Source organism: Empidonax traillii, unplaced genomic scaffold (assembly GCF_003031625.1).
Source record: "Empidonax traillii isolate 1590-97213 ecotype Southwest subspecies unplaced genomic scaffold, ASM303162v1 scaffold1047:size509089, whole genome shotgun sequence".
Classification (NCBI taxonomy): domain Eukaryota; kingdom Metazoa; phylum Chordata; class Aves; order Passeriformes; family Tyrannidae; genus Empidonax; species Empidonax traillii.
The window spans coordinates 128,877-147,748 of NW_020956240.1; the positions used below are offsets into that span (position 1 = coordinate 128,877).

Consider the following 18,872-nt stretch of genomic DNA (forward strand, 5'->3'; position numbering starts at 1 on the left):
AATGGCACAGTTGGTTAAGGGCCTCTAAAACAGACAAATAAAAACTCAAAACCTTTCCATTTGAAAAGTTAAAAATCCCCTTTGCATTAATTGCATTAGAGCCTCTCTGCATCTCCCTGTGAAATTTTAAAAAGACTAAGGTGAACTTATGACTATAGGTACTACCAGGTACGGTGCTTTCACACATCACCTTGCAGAAATAACAGAGAGGGGCAGCTTCCTTTTTTGAAGGAAAAAAATTGTGTCCCCCGGTTTGAGCACATCATCTCTACAGTTGTTGAACACTGCTTTTAGAGAATGATCTAATAAGTCTTTACGTATTAATAAGGGAAGACTGAATCCTGATGGGGGGGGGGGGGGCTGTTGGATATACTTTGATATGTCAGCTTTCTCCACGCTCAAGGATGTTCTGATTTTGGTTCCATTCTACTGAATATAACATTCAATGCCAAAGGTCCGAATCTAGAGCAGATCTTTGATCTCACTATCCCAAATTTGTATCCAGAACAAACCAGGCTTTGCAATATCAATCTGCTTGAAAAAGTGGACACATTAAAGCTACTACAGTACCTAGGAGAAGTCTGAATGCTTTAAGATGTTCCAAATCAATATTACATACAGTGATGGCCAGGCTTAGTGTTAGCAGGAGCTCTGTGACTTTCTGTACTTCTTTCCTGTTTCGCAAGAGCAGTGACTTTCAGAATATCCATCTTAGTTCAGTCAGGAACAGAAGTAAAGGTTTTTCAAAGCAGACAAATGAGTCGGCCACTTATTCCAAAGAAACAGAAATGCTGTTCCAAGTTTCCTAGACAGCTCTAAAAACTACATAGAGCAATTCAGCTGCTTAATCTATTATGTTCTACCCCTCACATTTAAGAGGACACACAATCACATGCTTTTTATTCCTGATATAAGCTGTTTTCCCCACAGCAGTCCTAAGCCATCTCATTTGGTCTCTGTCTTCAACATATATGCCAGTCATCTTGCTTGTGCCATTCCCAAGAACAAAAGTAGTACTCTTCAGAGTAAAGAGCAGCAGCTGAGGCTCCTAGACTACCACAGATATCCTAAATAACAGTGAATGTTATGTGAATGAATGTTATGAATGTCTGTGATTGCATTTGCCCATTTCTTTAACAAGGATGTTAATATTTTGTTTTCTGAGGAGAAATGTTGTAAACCTCAATGAATATATCCATTACAAAAAGGGCATGAATTACAACTTTAACCGTGCAGTAAAACAGAACTTCTATGTGAATAAATAATTATAAGGAGATATATAAAACTATAAAAATAACTTCTTTACTGCAAACCTTGCCTTAACAAGAAACATAACTCCTTCCTCCCTCAAGAAATTCGAATACACTGACTCATGTCTTTGTTTAAGTGTCATGGTAAATTTGTTCTTTTATAACATATAGTAGTTTAGCTTTGAACTTCTGAGTTTTGGACAAGGCAGAGCGGAAAAATGTTTTCATGGGAGAGGAGTGCACATTCCAGAGCTGTCGACTGTTACTCGTTTATGAGGCGGGGGAAAAACTGCTTTGGTTTTAGGCTTTGGTTGATGCAATTTGTTGTCTGGTATTTTGTGATAAACCAGAGAGTTTACACTGTACACTGAAGTATTTCAATTTTCTCTCTCATTTTTCCAGCTTTTGCTTGTTCAAAATTCTGAACAAGCTTGAAACTGCCTGCTGTTGAGGAGAGAAAAATTAGCTACGTACAACTAGAAAAAATAATCCTTTGTAGTATACAAAGTAGTCCAGTGAGAAAATAACTCACAGTTGACTGTGAATTATAGAGCTACACAGAAGCATAATGGGGGAATACAGATGACATTACTCACAAAAATAAAACAAATCAAAATGTGAGCCCTTTATGGAGTCTTCGTAACCTGAGCAACAGTTTTAAACACGGTTATTCTGTGCTGTTTCATGTTTATTTAATGTATTAACATCTGATTATGTCCAAAAAAATTAAAATAAGAAAATGAACTTTATGTAGCTTATTTATTCAAATAAAGTAAAAATATCTTTTTGCTGTCCTGCCTTTTTGAAGGCTTTTAACATACCTTCTTTGTTCCCTTCTCTTTCTAGAAAAGAAAATGCAGACTGTCAGAATCCTTCAAATTTGATAATCAGCACTGTTATGATCTCCTCATTACTGGATGTTGAGTCTGGATATCAGAATTGGCAGAGTGAAGCACTCTCCTATTAAACTGAGGTAATTTTCTTCCATAATTACAGAAAAAGTCTATTGCTGAAACAATGCAATTAACATGTCTTTCAAAGCTTCATTTCCTGGGAAAAAATGTGGTCATTGAAAAGGATCTATCTTGTCAAAAATCTTAAGGGGCAAAGACTGGAAGCTACATGAGAACACTGCCCTCAAGCCAAAGATGAGGAGAGAACTTCTCCCTTCAGCAAAGCCAGAAGCTGTCAGAGTATTATTCTGAGAGAGGGAGGCATTTCCCAGGACATCAACTGCTTTTCATATACAAATTGAGATAAGTTTCTATTTACTGGGATAGGTATCCATACAGGAGGTTATTTTATAAATATTACTCACTCAGCATGAAAAACTGCACTTATGAAAGCCTACTTAACCAGTCACTGGTTAATTGCATCATGCTTTCCTCCAAGAAAGGAACTGCACACAACCAGGCCTGATCTAGTCACAGTATGTTATAGGAACATGCAACTTAAGATGCAGATGGGAAGGCAGTCAGTTGCAGGACTGTAATAAAAAAATAAAACAAAGCAGGTGGCCCAGAAGGATGCAAAGATGCAATTATCTTCAGATCTAAGCTAAGTAAAAAAGTTTTTCAGAAAGTTTTCTACCTTCACACAGCATTACTGTATCCCTTCCTTTCCTGGCATATCAGTAACCAAGGAATGGTCAGTTTTCTGTCCACTGCCCTAAGAGAATCACACAACATCCACAGTATATTACCATGAATCCTAAAGATGCTTTAGATAAGATTTAAAAGGGTTTTCATATAATCACCACTACAGACAAGAGGAAAAGAAAAAATACATACAGAGATGGGTGCACAGGAAGATCAGCTAGAGGATAGTTATATTCTTGTTAGTATATCTAACAAAGCTGTCATGGGCTCCACATTTGCTTTCAAAGTAAAGGAATTCTATTACAAGACAGTAACCAACATGGAACATAGTTCTTTGAGGTCATTTAAAGTCTGGTTGTTAAACAAATGATACTCCAATTTTTATTTTTTTCTCAAGGTTTCATGGTATTTCTTATATTTCAGCAATTTTTGTCCTTTCCATCTCCTAAACTTGCATTTTGAACCACTGAGAAATCGTTTGCCTAAAGCCAGAACTCTAATTTCAATACCTTTCTGTTATTAATATTCCTTAAGTTACATTTCAGTTTCCAATCAAGGTTTGCTGCAACAGTTTCCCTTTTGATGCAAGTCCACCGTACAGTACCTTGGAACTCTGCTAGAATGCACACTGTGTCATGTGAACAGTAAAAAGCAGTATAGCTCAACTTTCCCAAAGTAGGTTGAATCAGGAGTTTTAAGGATAATCAAGACCATATTTTTACTAGCAAGCAGAGCCAGTAAGTCATTGAAGCTATACAAATATATTCATATCCACATTGCACTTCATTATAGAAAGAATCTCACACCCAGGAACACAGAAGTTCATGCTGTAGAATACTGAATAATTGTGGAACAAATAAATGGAAGAATACAGCGATCTCTGCACGAGAAGGGCATCATAAAAGGGATGCCAGTAAAACAAGGTGAATCTTCAGACTTCTATAAACTTTTTATGCCTTTCTCAGCAGACATTAGAAAACTTGAAGGACTTTGTATAGAGCAGTATTATTTACAAAAATGTTTATTACTTGTATTCTTTAAGTGAAACTTAATTTATGATTTCATATACAAAAACATGCATGTTTGTAGCAACATCTGTCACTAAATATTTTGGACCAGTTTATAGTCTTTGGTAATAGCAATAGACAGGTGCCAGTCAGTTTGATATTTTATGTCAGCAATATATTCTACATGTGAGAATATAGGTGTGTAAATGCAACAGTAGATTTCTTATAGATGTTATTTATGTGCAAGTCTTTAGAGAACTTGTGTCTAGACCCAATTTGGATTTAGACTGCTGTCACTGACAGCAGAGTATACATCTTTGTATAGTTTCTTTGGGTTTTTTAGGTCTTTTTATTTTAAATAATGCCTTTTTTTTCACTGCTAACTGCAAAGGCTGATGTATCAATATAGATGGAAATTATCTGAACAGCAGCCAACATAGAAGACAACAGTCTATAGCAACAATTCATGGCCTTTTTGAGTTTGTGGTGGGTTTTCTAATGCTCAGAGTCCATACAGGCAAGAAACTATTTCCCATAACGTGAGACGGAAATACTGCTCACCCTTTTTTAGAATGCAAAGTTTGAGAAATAGAATTGAAATGATTTAGTCAAAACTGAACACTTTCCTCATCTCAGAAAGGCAGCATTGTGCAGTTCAGCCAAATTGTAGCTACCTGAAAAAGGGGAAGGATTGGATCATCTATGCCTGAAAGCACACATTTTTAAGTTGTTCTAACCACAGTGTAGGCACAACTTTACTGAATGATTTCACCATGCAGTGTTATTTCCCACGTTACTTTGTAACTCCAGTAAAAAAAAATTCAGGAGTTGGAAGGTCATACGATCCATAGAAAAGAGAATATTGTGGTTTCTAAGAAAAATATTTATTACCAAGCAAACTATTTTGATTTATTAAATGATAGCTTCCCATTGTAGTGTTTTTTGATATGGTGCTTGAAACCACAATGACTGTATAAAGCCAGGACCTTATTTGTTTAAAGGCATTCACTAGTGTTTTTCTTAATAGAAATATCAGTTCATGACAATGCCAGGTTCATAGAAGCCCATCCAGGAATAAATTCTTGAAAAATTATTTTTTTCCTAGAGTGTCCATTAAGCCAGTGCAGGCACTGTGTCTTCTAACATTAGATTTATAGGATGTTATAATTAACAACAGGTGATGGGCAGCACTACATGCACAGCAAGCAAAGTGAAAAGACTGGCAACTCAAAAAGCACTTGTGATTCATCAAAACTTTTGCCTGCATAAACTCAGCAGTAAACCTGACAGGTTTTCTGGCAATTGTTTTGGGTTGGGTTTTTTTGTTGGTTGTTTTGTTTTTAATTCCACCACCACCCTTTTTCCTTTTTCATGTCAAAGATTAGGGACCATCTGTCTGCTTTTTAGAGTTATGTAGCTTTTCCACTTCTACGTTTAGTATCTATATAATGAGACAAATTATGCTTCCCTACTCACAGAGGACTTCTTGGAGGATTATGAACAAGCCCACTCAAAATGTTGAAACTATGCAGATTTTTAAGAGACACTTGTGTCTCTGTTATTCCAGCTCTCTCAAACTCACATTCTGTACAAGTAACAGAAAGGAAAAAAAAAAAAAGGTTCAAAAATACATACACTCTCCAATGTCAAGAAAAGCAGTTCTCTTCTTAGGACTACAAAGGAGGGAAGAAGACATCGAAAATCATGAATTGGCAGAACAAAAATATGTCCCAAATGAGTTTTCATTTGCATAGTTAAACTAATGCCTTATTTTGTTCAGTTGTCAGAATATAAGAGAGGCAAGGTATGTTGGGAAAGGCAATGGCTTTGTTCGACCAAGTGACAAAAAACATGCATCCCAAATATTCCCAGAGATCTAACTTATATGAATCATTTCCAGTGTACTAACCTGATATGACTGTGATATTCATGAGATGATTACATGTTGTAACATATTGATCACAACAAAGGAATAGTTTTTTTTAATTAAAAAACATCTGGTTTGGATAATTGCCTACATATCCTCATGGACATTAGTAAATACTTTAAATGCAGTAATTGGTAGAAGTGAATAGGAATAGAGAAGAGAAGGAAAAAAAAGAAATCAGTATTTGTACTGTAGAAAGGATTGGAGGTTTTTCATGGATGCACTCCATGCTCTTGCCAGTATCATTGTCTGAGTTCCTCTACAAATAACTCTCATACATGAAATTAATTTCTCCTAGAGCTCTTTGAGTGTTTCTTCTCTGCTTTTATCCTTCCTACCCCAAAGTACACTTGAATTAGTAACCCTAAAGTCCTTAGCTTTGTTATATTAGAGAGCAATGACTGTAATTCTAGATCTTACGTTACCAGGGTGCCAACAGGAGCACGTGGTGCAACAGTGAATTTATCCTGCCTGTTGCAGAGTTTGCACTTCATTAAAATTCACACAGCATTGCTTGTCTATAGCTGAGGCAAAAATTTGCCCAGGGGAACACTTGTTACTCTGGGTAATTAATCAGCAGTGATGGGAAATTTTTCGTAGTGTTCTTGATAATCTCTAGGGCATCATCCAACTGTGAAATTTTGGCCTTACTGAAGTGGAAAGCAAGTTTCATCAGCGACTAGAACAGGCCAAGACATTTCTCACAAAGCACTTCTCGACCTGGTGTCATCTGGCAAAGCTTCTCTGTGCAGTCTTTTTTTTCAGAGCCGGAGGAGCAGTTCATTTCTATTAAATATTTCACATACATTAAAAGTCCTTTCCTTTGGTAATCATTAGCATATTTTAAGAAAGGTTCTGCACATTCTTCAGGGTAAATACCTCTTTTAAGAGCTTGAACCTATACTCAAAGTCTCTCAGCTCAGTGCACTTGCAGTCACATCCTCAATAGGAAAGCTGTGGTTTTGCATGGGCAGGGATAAAACACATAAGACTGTCAAAATGCTTAAAGATTCAAGCACATAGTTTGAAAGAGCCTGAAACCTTCCACTTTCTAGCATGAGATTAGACTCAAAAATCATTTTTTTGTTAAAAAGATGCACTCCCTCCATCAGATGCTCAAATTTAGAGTTGTGATACTGAAAATAATTATCACTTCAAAAAAATCCCCAAACCCAATAGCACTTTATTTTTATGGTTGCTAGGCATAGGTTTTCAAATTTGTATATGTTGAGACCAAATAGAGGAGTATTTTTCTCACTGACGTGCTTCAGGATAGTTGAACTACTGCACAAAAGAAGTAGAAATTTAAAAAAAAAAAAAATATTTTCAGTTCAAAAGAAGAATCCTCTCTAACCCAAAGAACTATTCAAACATCCAAGGACAAAATAGAGCTAGGTCTATTAGAAAGAAGGTCAGTGTTTTAGACAAGTGTTAAACAGAGATGAAACCAACTCAGCAATTCTGTTTCCTCTCCTCAGCTCTTCCAGGTACAACTGTACTATTACTGACTGTAAAAGATGAATTAACACTTATTTCACATTTTTATCTACTATTCATTAGTTTAGCCATCCTTATCCTAGAAACAATATTTTTTTCCAGCTACATCTATTTATAACAACACTATTTTAAGAGATTTAACATACACAAAATAATTGAATCATGAACAGTTATGCCATATGGGACAAAAGTTCACAGGTTAAATTAAAATTGACTGATTTTTCATGTTGGTATTGCTGCAACATACAGAAGTGCTGAACACAGATATTGATGGATAGGTTTACCCAAGCTCACAGTAAATTTGTCCTGATTAGAAACACACTGTTTTATTGCTGGATGCTCTTGTTTTGAGTGTCATACCAGTTTCACTATAGCAGGAGCTAAATGACAGCTTATTTTCCCAAATTACTAAATAGCATCATGAATTCTATTTTAAATAGCATTCATGAATACCACCATGAATGGACATGTCAAAAATTTTATTTCTCATTATGATGATTAATACAAGTGCTCCATAATAGATTCACAAAGGGACTAGGAATTTTATGAGCTTAGCAAAAGTTAGCGGTTCTCAGCATTAACTGCAGCCTTGAAAGTCTATAATAAACAAGTCATTGTATTACCTCAGATCCAAAAGAGAACTTTGCTTTACAGGTAGATACTTAGATAGATGTAGGTTCTTAATACTGTTTCTTCTAAATGAAAGTTAATGCTGATACTTTACTTTTAGACTGAGCTCTCTTACATAAAACAAGGCATTTCTGGGGTCAAGTTACCACGTGTGCCAAGAAGGTCTACATTTCAGTGCAGGATTTGGATGCAAGATTTGTACCCACATTATTCAGGCACATAACTTCCCCTCAATTCTCTCACTGATCAGGAGCAAGGCTGCCCACTGCTTATGTAAGTCTGAGTACAATTTTATTTGTGCGCCTCGATTCCTTTTTTGGGAAAGCATGCTGGTGATCTGCTGCTTAACACAGGAGATATGATGACAAACTCATTTTGTAAAGTAATGACATGTTGAAGACTGCTTAACAATGCTCCTTGAGCTCAAGAATAGAGCTGCACGAATTTGGTCTTAAAGAACTTACAAGTTTCCTACTTCATTTTAAGCATCCATGTTGCTTACCTAATCTATTTATGTGTCCTATGACAATGATCCAAGGCAGCTACAGCTAAGTCAATCAGAGAAATGACTGCAGATAAAGCAAATCTTTAATGTAATACTTTTCACACTGGTGACAGAATTAAGTGTCTCCCTCATATTTCATCTTATATTTATGCAAGTGTATACATGCTTATATATAAAAGTTTCTTTTTGGGGAAAGGCACAGTAAAGCATTTCAAGTAAAATCAAAAATCATACAGGAACAATACAAACTACACTATATTTGGGCTATAGAAGACGAAGGTTCTTTGTGCAAATTAAACCTTGTAGGCGAACAGTACAACAACAACCTCCTATATATATTTGTTCCCTTATTAAATGAATGAATACTACCAAGTCTGCTAAAGACATGTGGGTGGTGTATTCTTGTTTTTAACAAACTCTACTCAAGCCACATCACATCCATATAGATACTGGGACACTTGCTGTCATTGCATCAGGAAAAAGCTCTGGTAGTGAGGGAATTAAGGAAATTACAACATCAAGGCTTTCCAAAGATTATTATCCAAACTGTACAGGTTTACTTGCACAGAATTACTCATACCACACTACCAAAAACTTGAGTATTACTGGTCCTAAAACTCTGCAGACATGGTTGTAGAAACCAACTGTAACTATACAAATTTGCCTGAGTTTAGTGCTACACCTGGCTACAAATTTGAAAAGCAGAAAAGGTTACAGAATGCACTGAGCCTCAGAACTGATGGATTAGAAGAAATAATTATTAATATGATTTCTTTCAAAATAATAATTCCTAATTTACAATATTTTGGAAATTAGTAAGAAAAAGAGCAGCTAAAAAGATCTGGATTATTCATAGGCTTAGACAAGTTAAAGATGGAAAATAATTAGATCATCCATCCCATTTTCCTGCCAATGCAGTATTGTTCCCTGCAGTACATTTTCTAATGCTTAGTTTTTGAAGTCTCTTGAGAAGGGAGATTCCAGCATTTCTTTTGGACACATTCTGGCAAACTCTCTCAGGCAGGTTTTTCCTCCCTCTGTCCAGCCAAGCATTTCCTGTCTCTTTTTATTTCCTCTTCCACTGAAGAATTCTTCCTCCTCCTTGGTGCCAGAGGCCTTCAGGAATCCAGAAGTGACACTCTGCCAACAGGAACAGATACTCCCAGAATAGGATATTCCATGCTATGGAATACCTACAGCAGACAATTTTTGGAGATTATTCTAATAGGCTCCTTTTGCTGACTGCTCTTTGTGTGCCAGATGGGAAGAATGCACCTTAAGGGTGCTTAACCACCTTGGAACATTTTTAGTAAGATAATTCTCCAGTATGAACTTTGGGGAAAGTACCTGTCAAAACCAGAGGTTGACTGCCTCAGATCAGGCTAGAAGGACTGCTGAATGAACATCCTGCAAGGAACAGTAGTAAGTACTGTGTCACTAGTGATTTGTCCCTTTCGCTAAGTGGACATAAGAAGAAGGCATGAAGAAACAGCAAAAAAATACGGAGGTGTTCTTGACCCAGTGGTGACTGAATACAAACCCATCTGTGCTGTATGAATGCACTCAGAACACTATCACAAGTAGGTACAATATTCACAGTCATGCTATAGACGCACTAGCCCATTCCAAGCAGTTCTGTTAATTGACAGAGCAGGTGCTGGAAAGGATTTATTGCCATTCAGCAGGCTGTGTGTGCAGACTCAGCATCATGAAGTCCTCACACGTGCTTGTGAAGAGATCCCTCTGTAGTTCCTGCAAAACCTGGTGGTTCATAAGGAACCACAGGCCAAATATGGCCTGTGGGATTCTTAGACATCTAAAGAGTAGGTCAAGACAGGAATTTAAGTGTGGTTTGCTGAGTGGAAGTGTTAAGCTTGTCAGATTGAGTAATACAGCCTTTTAACCTAAGCAGTCCAAGTCTGCTATCTTGATGAAAACATTGTACTATAGGTCATGATAAATATAATTCTTGAACTAGAAGTTTAGCTTTTTCTTGAAAGGCACTTAAGAATATTTTCTTAGAAGAACAACAAATGTGAAATATCTTTTTGTTCTTGAAATTTGAGCAGGTGGACTTCATAGCCATTGGTCTTGCAAAACAGTTTGCAGCAGGGAAAGATTAGGTTTCCATTACCTAATTCAAAAGACTGGCCAAATATAAAACAGAAATGATGAAAGAATTTGGTTGTAATTCTGTCTGTTTCTTTGAAGGGACGGAAATATTCTTGGATGTGTCCTTTGTTTTGACACATTTATACCGATTACAAATGGAAGTGCAAAGCTGGAGTATTATTTCCTCCAAACTGCCTCAGTCCCGATTTGTTCTAGTGTCTCTGACAGAATCCCTTTGACAGTAAAGGAAGGTTCTCTTTTAACGTAATTGTTCTTGAAGGTGTTTAAAGCATCCAGAAGAGAAAAGGAAATAGTTCTACAAGTAATTTGTGGAAATCTAGAAAGTATCTGTAACTTGTAACTTATACAGGGCAGTGTAATTTTAATAAATCTTTTGCTTCTCTTTTAGGGGAAAAAAAAAAAAAAAAAAAAAAGAAAGTAGAGCCAGAAAAGGTGCATCAATACCTTATTTCAATTAAATTTCAGAGAGCTAAATCAGTATTTTCCTTTTCCTTCATATTTTACTGTAATTGTCTTGGATGCTGCTTACTTCTGCAGCATTAATTTGAGGAGTGAAAGCTAATAAGTGAGAGGAAAGACAAGCAAACCTGGAATGAAAAAAAAAAAAACAAACCAAAACATGCAAAGAATTAGATATTTATACACTTTGTTTAAAGAACTGTAAGAAGATTCACAAAGGAGAAAAGAGAACAAAAGTCCTGTGATGTGCAAGATATTTGTCCTGAACTGCAGAAAACCGGATGGTCATCAACTGACATCCCATTTATATTTTTTAAATTATGCCAGCCTTTTAAGAAAGGGCTTTTTAAATTGAGACATGAGGAGAAAAATATATATTTGTTGCTTCTAAGAGAAGGAAAACAATAATTCTAAGTACTTGGAAGGGCTGAATTATTATTATTAGTTAGGAACACAGTAATCATTGGTCCAACCAGCACACAATACTTCCAGCTTTCAGTGATGCACTCCCTGGGAAGGAGCAGGGAAGTCCTGTTAGACACATTTGTGCTGCTTCACTTAGTAGGAAAGAATTAATTGAAAACCTAATTGCCACCAAGCTGTGGAAAGGTGGTTTCTGGGAAGGTGATAGAAAACTTGTCCCATTTGAGTGGGGCAAGCTTCATCCATGCCACAGAGTGTTTCTGACAGCAAATTATAAAGTATCCTAAACTAAGTTTCAATCTACGCCCTGACAGCAGATCAAGTAAAGAGCATTCAAACATTTCTGGTGAAGGTTATGTTTATGGAGAGGATTGCAGCTCGGGCAAGTCTCCTGTTAGAGCTTGAGACAGTAGCTTCAGGGTAAACACAGTACAGTAATCCTGCAAAGACTTTTAATATCTACTCAATATTCATTGTAAGTTTAAAAGAAAAAATACTTTATTTTGAATCAACAGTCACAGCAACTGGGAATAATGATAAAAAATCATCTCTTCCTTAGAGCTATGTATGGAAGTTACTATCTGTAATATTTCTATCTATTCCATCAAAGGCACAGTCAAACAGAAAACTTACTAAAAAGCTCAATTCCCCTGAAAAGTCAGAGGGGAAAGAAATGAGATTTGCAGGCTTTTTCTCCTGTATAAGCACAAAAACAGTCAGATGTTTGTCAGTGCCTGTGCAAGGTGCATAAATTTGAAAAGAGAAGGATATCTAGGCACTTGCACAATTTCCACTCCCAACCAGAAAACCCAAAATTTTTTTTCCTAATTCATAGAAATAAAATAATTTTTCTATCTGCACATTTAGGAATTCATAACAAAAGCAAAAAAACAAAAGTCAGAACACCCCCAAAAACCCTCAACAGCACAGATCCCCAAACACACCACCATCAGTTTGGTAGGTAGGTATAAAACAGAGGTATGGATGACCAATATAATACTGCTTAAAGCTATCTGATTTGTACCCAAGCACATCTAAAACAAATGAAGCCAGTTTAACGAACCATTGTGTGTTGGAACACAGGAGGAACATTTTCTTGAGGTACATCTCCTGTTTTCCTCTCATTACACTTTAGAATGGAGAGGGATGGTGCTTCCTTCTCTAGCTGAGGCAGATAATCCCACAGTTTAAGCTACTACTTTGATAGAAGCAGAGGAAAAAAAAACCTAAGTCCAAATTCTCATGAATAAGCACATAAGGCATCTTAACAAATGCTTTGCAACAGCTTCCAAGCTCAGTGGTGGCATTGCCTCGAAACAGTCCAGCGAAGAAGATGAAATCAAGTAAATACAACTGTGATTTGTTTATAATATTTTTTTCACATGTAAAATAACTTTATAATGCAATTATGTTGTTCCTGGAAAGACTGGCTGCAGAGCCATGTTACAAAATGGTTCATTCCCTTTCTAGCCAGCAAAAGAACCTCTGTTCACCAGACAGAACTCGTGTAAGGCAAATGATTTCAAATTCAGTTGTGAGAAGCTTCACGATTCTGTATCACGACATGTGTGCAAACCATCTTCTTTAACAAGCCCTGGGGATTTTACACTGAATGGAGCAATTGAAAACCTTTGTGGTTAAGCAGTTATTAGTAAGTGTCTTCCAATAGAAGTCAGCTTGACATAAACCATTTCCATTTAAGCTTCAGCTGACATTCCACACCATTTATTTTGTAGCTGCTGCCTCATCGCAGCTTCTTTAGCAGCTCTACCTGACGGAACCCAGCTCACTACAAAGTGCAATTTGCAACAAGCACTAGAGACTATGAAAGCTCATGAAAACCTCACTGCTGTTTGTGGTGTCCTTTGCAGCACCAGCTTGGCCCACAGAGCTTTGTCAGGTATTTTAGCAATGCTGCTACGATCACAGATTCCCCCCCCCAGCTCTACAAACAGCAACACAAACCACTGTTACCCTTCGGGTGTGAAAGATTGGAGACGGCACCTAACTGTGAGGAGCAGAGGGCAAGTTTTGATTGTGGAGGTCATAGCCAAGTCCTCTAACAAAAAATGTAGTGACATTTTAGCTCCCACACAAAGCAAACATAGTATTACTTGCTAATAACACTTGGTCTCCCTTCTCCATCAGATATGACACTTCAGCTCTGCCAGCCACCCAACAGTTGCTAAAATAAATATGCAGTGCTATTAGCAGGTATCACTTTTTCTGCTCCACCCTTCATCCATAGAGTCAAGACAAAGTTTCTCTAAAAGAAAAAGAAATCTTATGGCTTTTTTTTTTTTTTTTTTTGGACAGAGAAGGAAAACCTCAATTTTGTAACCACTTTCAGTAATTTACCAAAGCTTGCATATTACAAAGTAATATTTGTCCAGCGAGCTTAACACAAGTGACAGTATTTAGTTTAGCACAATCAGTCTCTGAAGAATAATTTCTCCAGATAGCAGTGTCTTTGACTGCATGATATTCAGGTTCCCTCTGTTTTACACGAACAATTCACTTTAATCAGGAGGACATAATTTGTCAGATACACTGCTTTCTCTTCTTTAAGGATATTTTGAGATGCGAAGTCTCTAAAAAGCATAAAGAAAAAAAAGAGACCTGAACTCCAAGCTCTTCTCACACAACTAAGTTGTCATTCATCTTTCTATCTCCTTCCCTTCTTTCTTCCTTTTTTTTCCTCCAACTATCTTGGATTTAACCTGTAATTTCATCCAAGTTTTAAAGTTGCTGTATTTTGGAGATAGGGTGTATGGTTTCTTAAAGCAGGTTCCCACTTTCACGGCAAGGTCTACTGAACATTGCAAACTAAGTGTTTCTCTTAAACTGTATGTAAATTTTTATGCCATAGTTCACATTTGTTTTATTGGTTTCATAGGTGAAATCAGATTCTGCTTTTCATATAATTATCTAATGGAAAGATTCTAATGCAGAAATACAGCTAAAGCAGCAATGAGAAGGCTTTCATATTTTGTAATTTATTTCCTGCAGTTAATTTCTTATGATTTCTGACTGATTTCACAGGTCACTGGACTTGCCAGCAAAAGTTGGCAAAGACAAAAAACCAGACAAAAAATTTTTTTCAGAAAGGACACAAACTATCTTCACTGCTAAATACAAGACAGAGCAGGAAATAATTATGAGAGACAACAAAAGCAATGCAAGTAATTATTTTTGCATTTAAACCAAAATACCCTGTTCCTAGATACTCTGGTCATTTCCTATTATAAATGTAGCTAAAAATAGGACAGCGCAGCTCCCACCGGACAAGTGCTCCCTGAGAGAAGGCAAAAGCCTTCTTCATAATGTGATAAGTATGGATCAGACAACAATTTCAACATCATTTGTTGGGATACCCTTCACCATTCCCTATGGATATGAAACTCTAAAATCGTTAGCATCCATTTATTTCTACCCAGACTTCAGTTTGCTCTGCTCATGAAACCGACTGGTTTATTGGCATCTGTAAGATCTTAAATTTATTAAAGGATAAATCTATGGTAAGTTCAAATGCTAACTCAATTAGGGTGTTTACACGGGGTCTTTGCACAATGTTTATGAGATGAAGCTTGAAGTGAAACCCAGACATGTTCTGTTTCTGTTTTGTACCACAAAGATTGCAGTGCAGCTAGGAAACATACCTCAGTGAGTCACATCTTGGAAAAGAAAAAGATAAATGGCTAAAAACGCAATAATGGTAGGATATCTGGAAATAAACACTAACTGAGCTAGCAGACTTTTTTGTAGTCCTTCTTGCAATCATTTCTGGTCCATGCTCAGGATGTTTCTTCCACTACCCAACTTTAAAAAAAATAAAAAAAAAAGGGAAGACAATCACTTCTCTTGATTACATTACATCCATAAAAAAGGCAAAAAGCAACAGAATTAATTTATGTTGCTGTTCTGTATTCAGCTGAGTAAGGCCATAGAGGTTGAGACTCCAGGCATTTGCCATTTCAGTGTCTAGTTTATCAATAGCCCTTAATGTTTAACTTCATTTCTGATCTCAGAGTTCCTTGCAAACATAATGAACCAGTGCTTTAGTCCTACAAGATCTGTAGCTTTTAGCAGGTTCCTGTTATGAAGCTGGGTCTAATAGGGTCTAATTCTCCACAGCATGCTCATGCATAAATACTTACAGTAGCAGAAGTGGAGAGGAAAAGCGCCAACAATTCCACTGATATCATTATATATCTACAGTAGTTTTAATTGCACAGATGTAATCTTTACACATTGACACATAAACACCAAAAGAAAAAGGAGAAAAGGCTGCAGGAAGTCATGAAATACAATTAATTTCTCAAGGCCCTTGATTGAAGTCTTTCCCTTGTAATTCTAACTTTTCACTTCATTCCTACTTTTTGGCTAGGGTAAGAATGGTGTAGGAAGTCACAGTCCAGTGCCTCTGTAAAGCAGAGGAGTAAGCTAGGTCCTACAAGTAACTTTCTGGCAGTGTTTGGCTTCAAGTGCCTCTTCTTGCCCTAAATATATTCTCACAGTTGGAAGATTTTGAGTTAGGTCTACACCTTTTGTCACAAGAAACACTGCCTTACTCATCCCATCTACCTCACAGCAGGATTTTCACTGTAGAGGTTGAATCATAAACAGGACCAAAATAATCTTTACCTTAAGCAACCTTTTTTAAAATGTATTACTAGAACAGCTGCTTGCTGCACCCATTGCATTTCCAAGCATATACTGTCACCTTTTCAAAGTCACTAGGAATTTATTTTGAAGCAGAAGTAAAGGAAAAATATCCAACAAGTCATCTGATTTATTGCAGTAACCCTCATATACATGCAGTGTTAAAGTGATCATATGGTTGGCTGTAGAAATGCTATGTAATTCAGTTCAGTGGAAAGGTTTAAAGGATTAAGTGATCCACATCTGCTTTTGTAATTACATCAATATGTTAAAAATTCCAGTTTTTTTAAAAAGTGCTAAATCACTGTATAGTACATGCAAGCTGAACCAAGAGCTTACTTTGAAGAGAAAAGGAAAAGATGTATCTACCGAATTAGATAGCAAAAGTTTTGGCAACTCTGAGTATCTGGAATGTGTCTACACGTAGGTGTGATTCAAACCACTATACACACATTTCCAACAGCAAGATCTGTAATTCCTCACCATCCTACCAAAATGCTAAAGGATTCTGATAGTTCATATACTACCCTGGCTGAGCCTGTGTGTTCACTGGTGCCAGATACCCCACTCCTAGTGTTTGTATTCTTCTACATGGATAGCAGGACTTAGTATCCAAGAAGTCCCTAATACTGTTGTAGACAGGGTTATTCATGAGAAGAACTGCATGCAGGGCTTACCTTTCTTTTTACTGTTTTGTTTGTATTGTTTTGTTTTTTAGTGCTTGTTTTTTGTTTGTTTGGGGTTTTTTTGTTTTGTTTTCTAAAAAGCAATGTTTATCTCAGAATGATGTTGCCTGGTCTATCCATCTATTCCCTCCCCTCCCCTGAATAACTTTTGAGGTCACTGAGCAATTTGAAACTCATCCTGAAAGAAATCTAAAAGAAAATTATATCCTTGCATAAGTTCCTGAAAATCAGTGGGCAAGCAGTGGGTAGAGACACAATTTGGCATTTTCACTGAAGGAAAGGCAGACAAGATTCATCTGTTAGTCATTCAGCTTAGCCTCAGGAAAGTAAAGAATGCAAATCCAGAAGAAATCAAAATTCATTGGCTTTGCTGCTCACATAGCAACTTGGACAATCCAGTTGACTGATACAGTAAAGGAACCATTTGGGATACAATCCTCCTTCCTCATTATTGATTGAGGTAGGAAGGGAACCTCAGCGGAAATACAGTGAAACAATACAGTTTAGGAACTTGCTCTCATAGTCCTTTCTGACACCACATCTTCCAAACATCAGTCTGTGGTTGGGTTCTTTTGTGTGGTGTTTGTTTGTTTTAAAGTGTTACAGGACAGTTGCGTGTTCCAAAATAATGGATTGGTCTTCAGGGAATATTTGCTTTATGAGACTATTCCTCGAGGACCCAGTTTAGTCTAATGATACTGAAAAGCAATGATAAACACATAATTCAGTAGGAAGCATTCTGCTCCAGGGTGATCCACATGGCAAAAAAGAAGGAAAAAAAAAAAAAAAGAAAAAAAAAAGAATGACCTACAACATTTTTCATTGGCTTAACTTGTCATGTAAAATCCTGCTAGGATTCTCTTGTATGCTAACTTAGACTACAGCTGTTGGGGTGTCGTCCAAAGGTAACTTCCATTAGCAAAGGAGATGTTTTCCTGGTTAGGCTGCAGACTGAACAAAGGAGTCACAGGGATAGGCTGGTCTTAAGGGAAAAAGAACACTAGGAATAATCCATTTTAAAAGAGCAGACAGGGATAGGAGTTTATTATATATTGCATTTTGAAACTCGTTTTTGCTAATATCACTGACTAACAAACTGGATTCAGTTTTTAGCCACATGGATGTTACACTGGGTTTGAGCATGATGGAATTATCCATAGGCTTCAGTCCACAGTTCACCTAGTTCTGACTCAGCTTTCATGATGTTCCCTTGAATAAAAAGATAGAATGACCTACAGCAGCTTGTGGAGGAAGAAGAGGTGTTCAAAGCTATTAAAGGGATTTGAATGTCAACTATTCTAAAACAGATCTGGGGGGAGAAAACCCAACCTATTCAGAAAGACAGGTTTACCAGGGTAGCTGAATGAAAAAAAAAAATTAATAATTTTAATAATTTATATTTTATATAATTTAATAAATCTTAATAATTTTAATACCACATTAAGAATACCACTGAACATGGCATAGCCAAAATATACATCAGGTTGTTGCTGTTATGCTGAAATAGCCACATTCCTGTCTAGCTTCCCTTCCTATGCACTGTCTGCATCCATCATCCTGCCTGAGTGGCATATGTGTCCCACTGAATTTGTTAGGAGAACTGGTAATTATTGAGATTCTCTTAATTAGTGATTCTTCTGCAGTGCACATACTAGCACCTGATCCTTCCACTGCTTACTCACCTTCAGCAATGAGATTCAGCTAGTTTTTCATATGCAAATTCCTTCAAATATTGTCCCCATCCTCATCATGGCAAATCAGGGACACACATTGCCTGGGTACAAGTCCAATGCTAAGATAAACACAGAATTCGTGTTTATCAGGAGAACAGTCTTACATTTTGCCTTTTTTAAAACAGAAACTTTCCACTGCTCATTTGGTTTTCCTCATGCACAACCTGCCATTTAGTAAAACATTCTGATCTGGAACACAATTTAAAGCACTTCGGATTTGTAACAAAGCAGATGACAGAAAAAGAGAGCAACCATCATTCTGGGTGACACAGAAAGGAATATAGATGCCACTGTCCAGCAAGAGGACTATGTATTTAAATTTGCTTGAAAGAACAGCTGAAGGAATTGTTGGAATTGTCACA

At 36.8% G+C, this 18,872-nt stretch overlaps 2 protein-coding genes across 3 annotated transcripts in view; one reads left to right on the forward strand and one right to left on the reverse strand.

Annotated features, from left to right (window-relative positions):
• Window positions 1-18,872, forward strand: part of COL8A1 (collagen type VIII alpha 1 chain) — an 87,811-nt gene that overhangs the window by 14,453 nt on the left and 54,486 nt on the right. For both annotated transcript variants that reach the window (XM_027904369.1, XM_027904370.1), the window contains exon 2: window positions 2,097-2,223. The gene's annotated coding sequence lies outside the window, so the exon portion shown is untranslated. The remainder of the gene's footprint in view (window positions 1-2,096; window positions 2,224-18,872) is intronic.
• The window catches only part of ST3GAL6 (ST3 beta-galactoside alpha-2,3-sialyltransferase 6), a 137,538-nt gene that overhangs the window by 8,666 nt on the left and 110,000 nt on the right, over window positions 1-18,872 (reverse strand). The window lies entirely within an intron of this gene.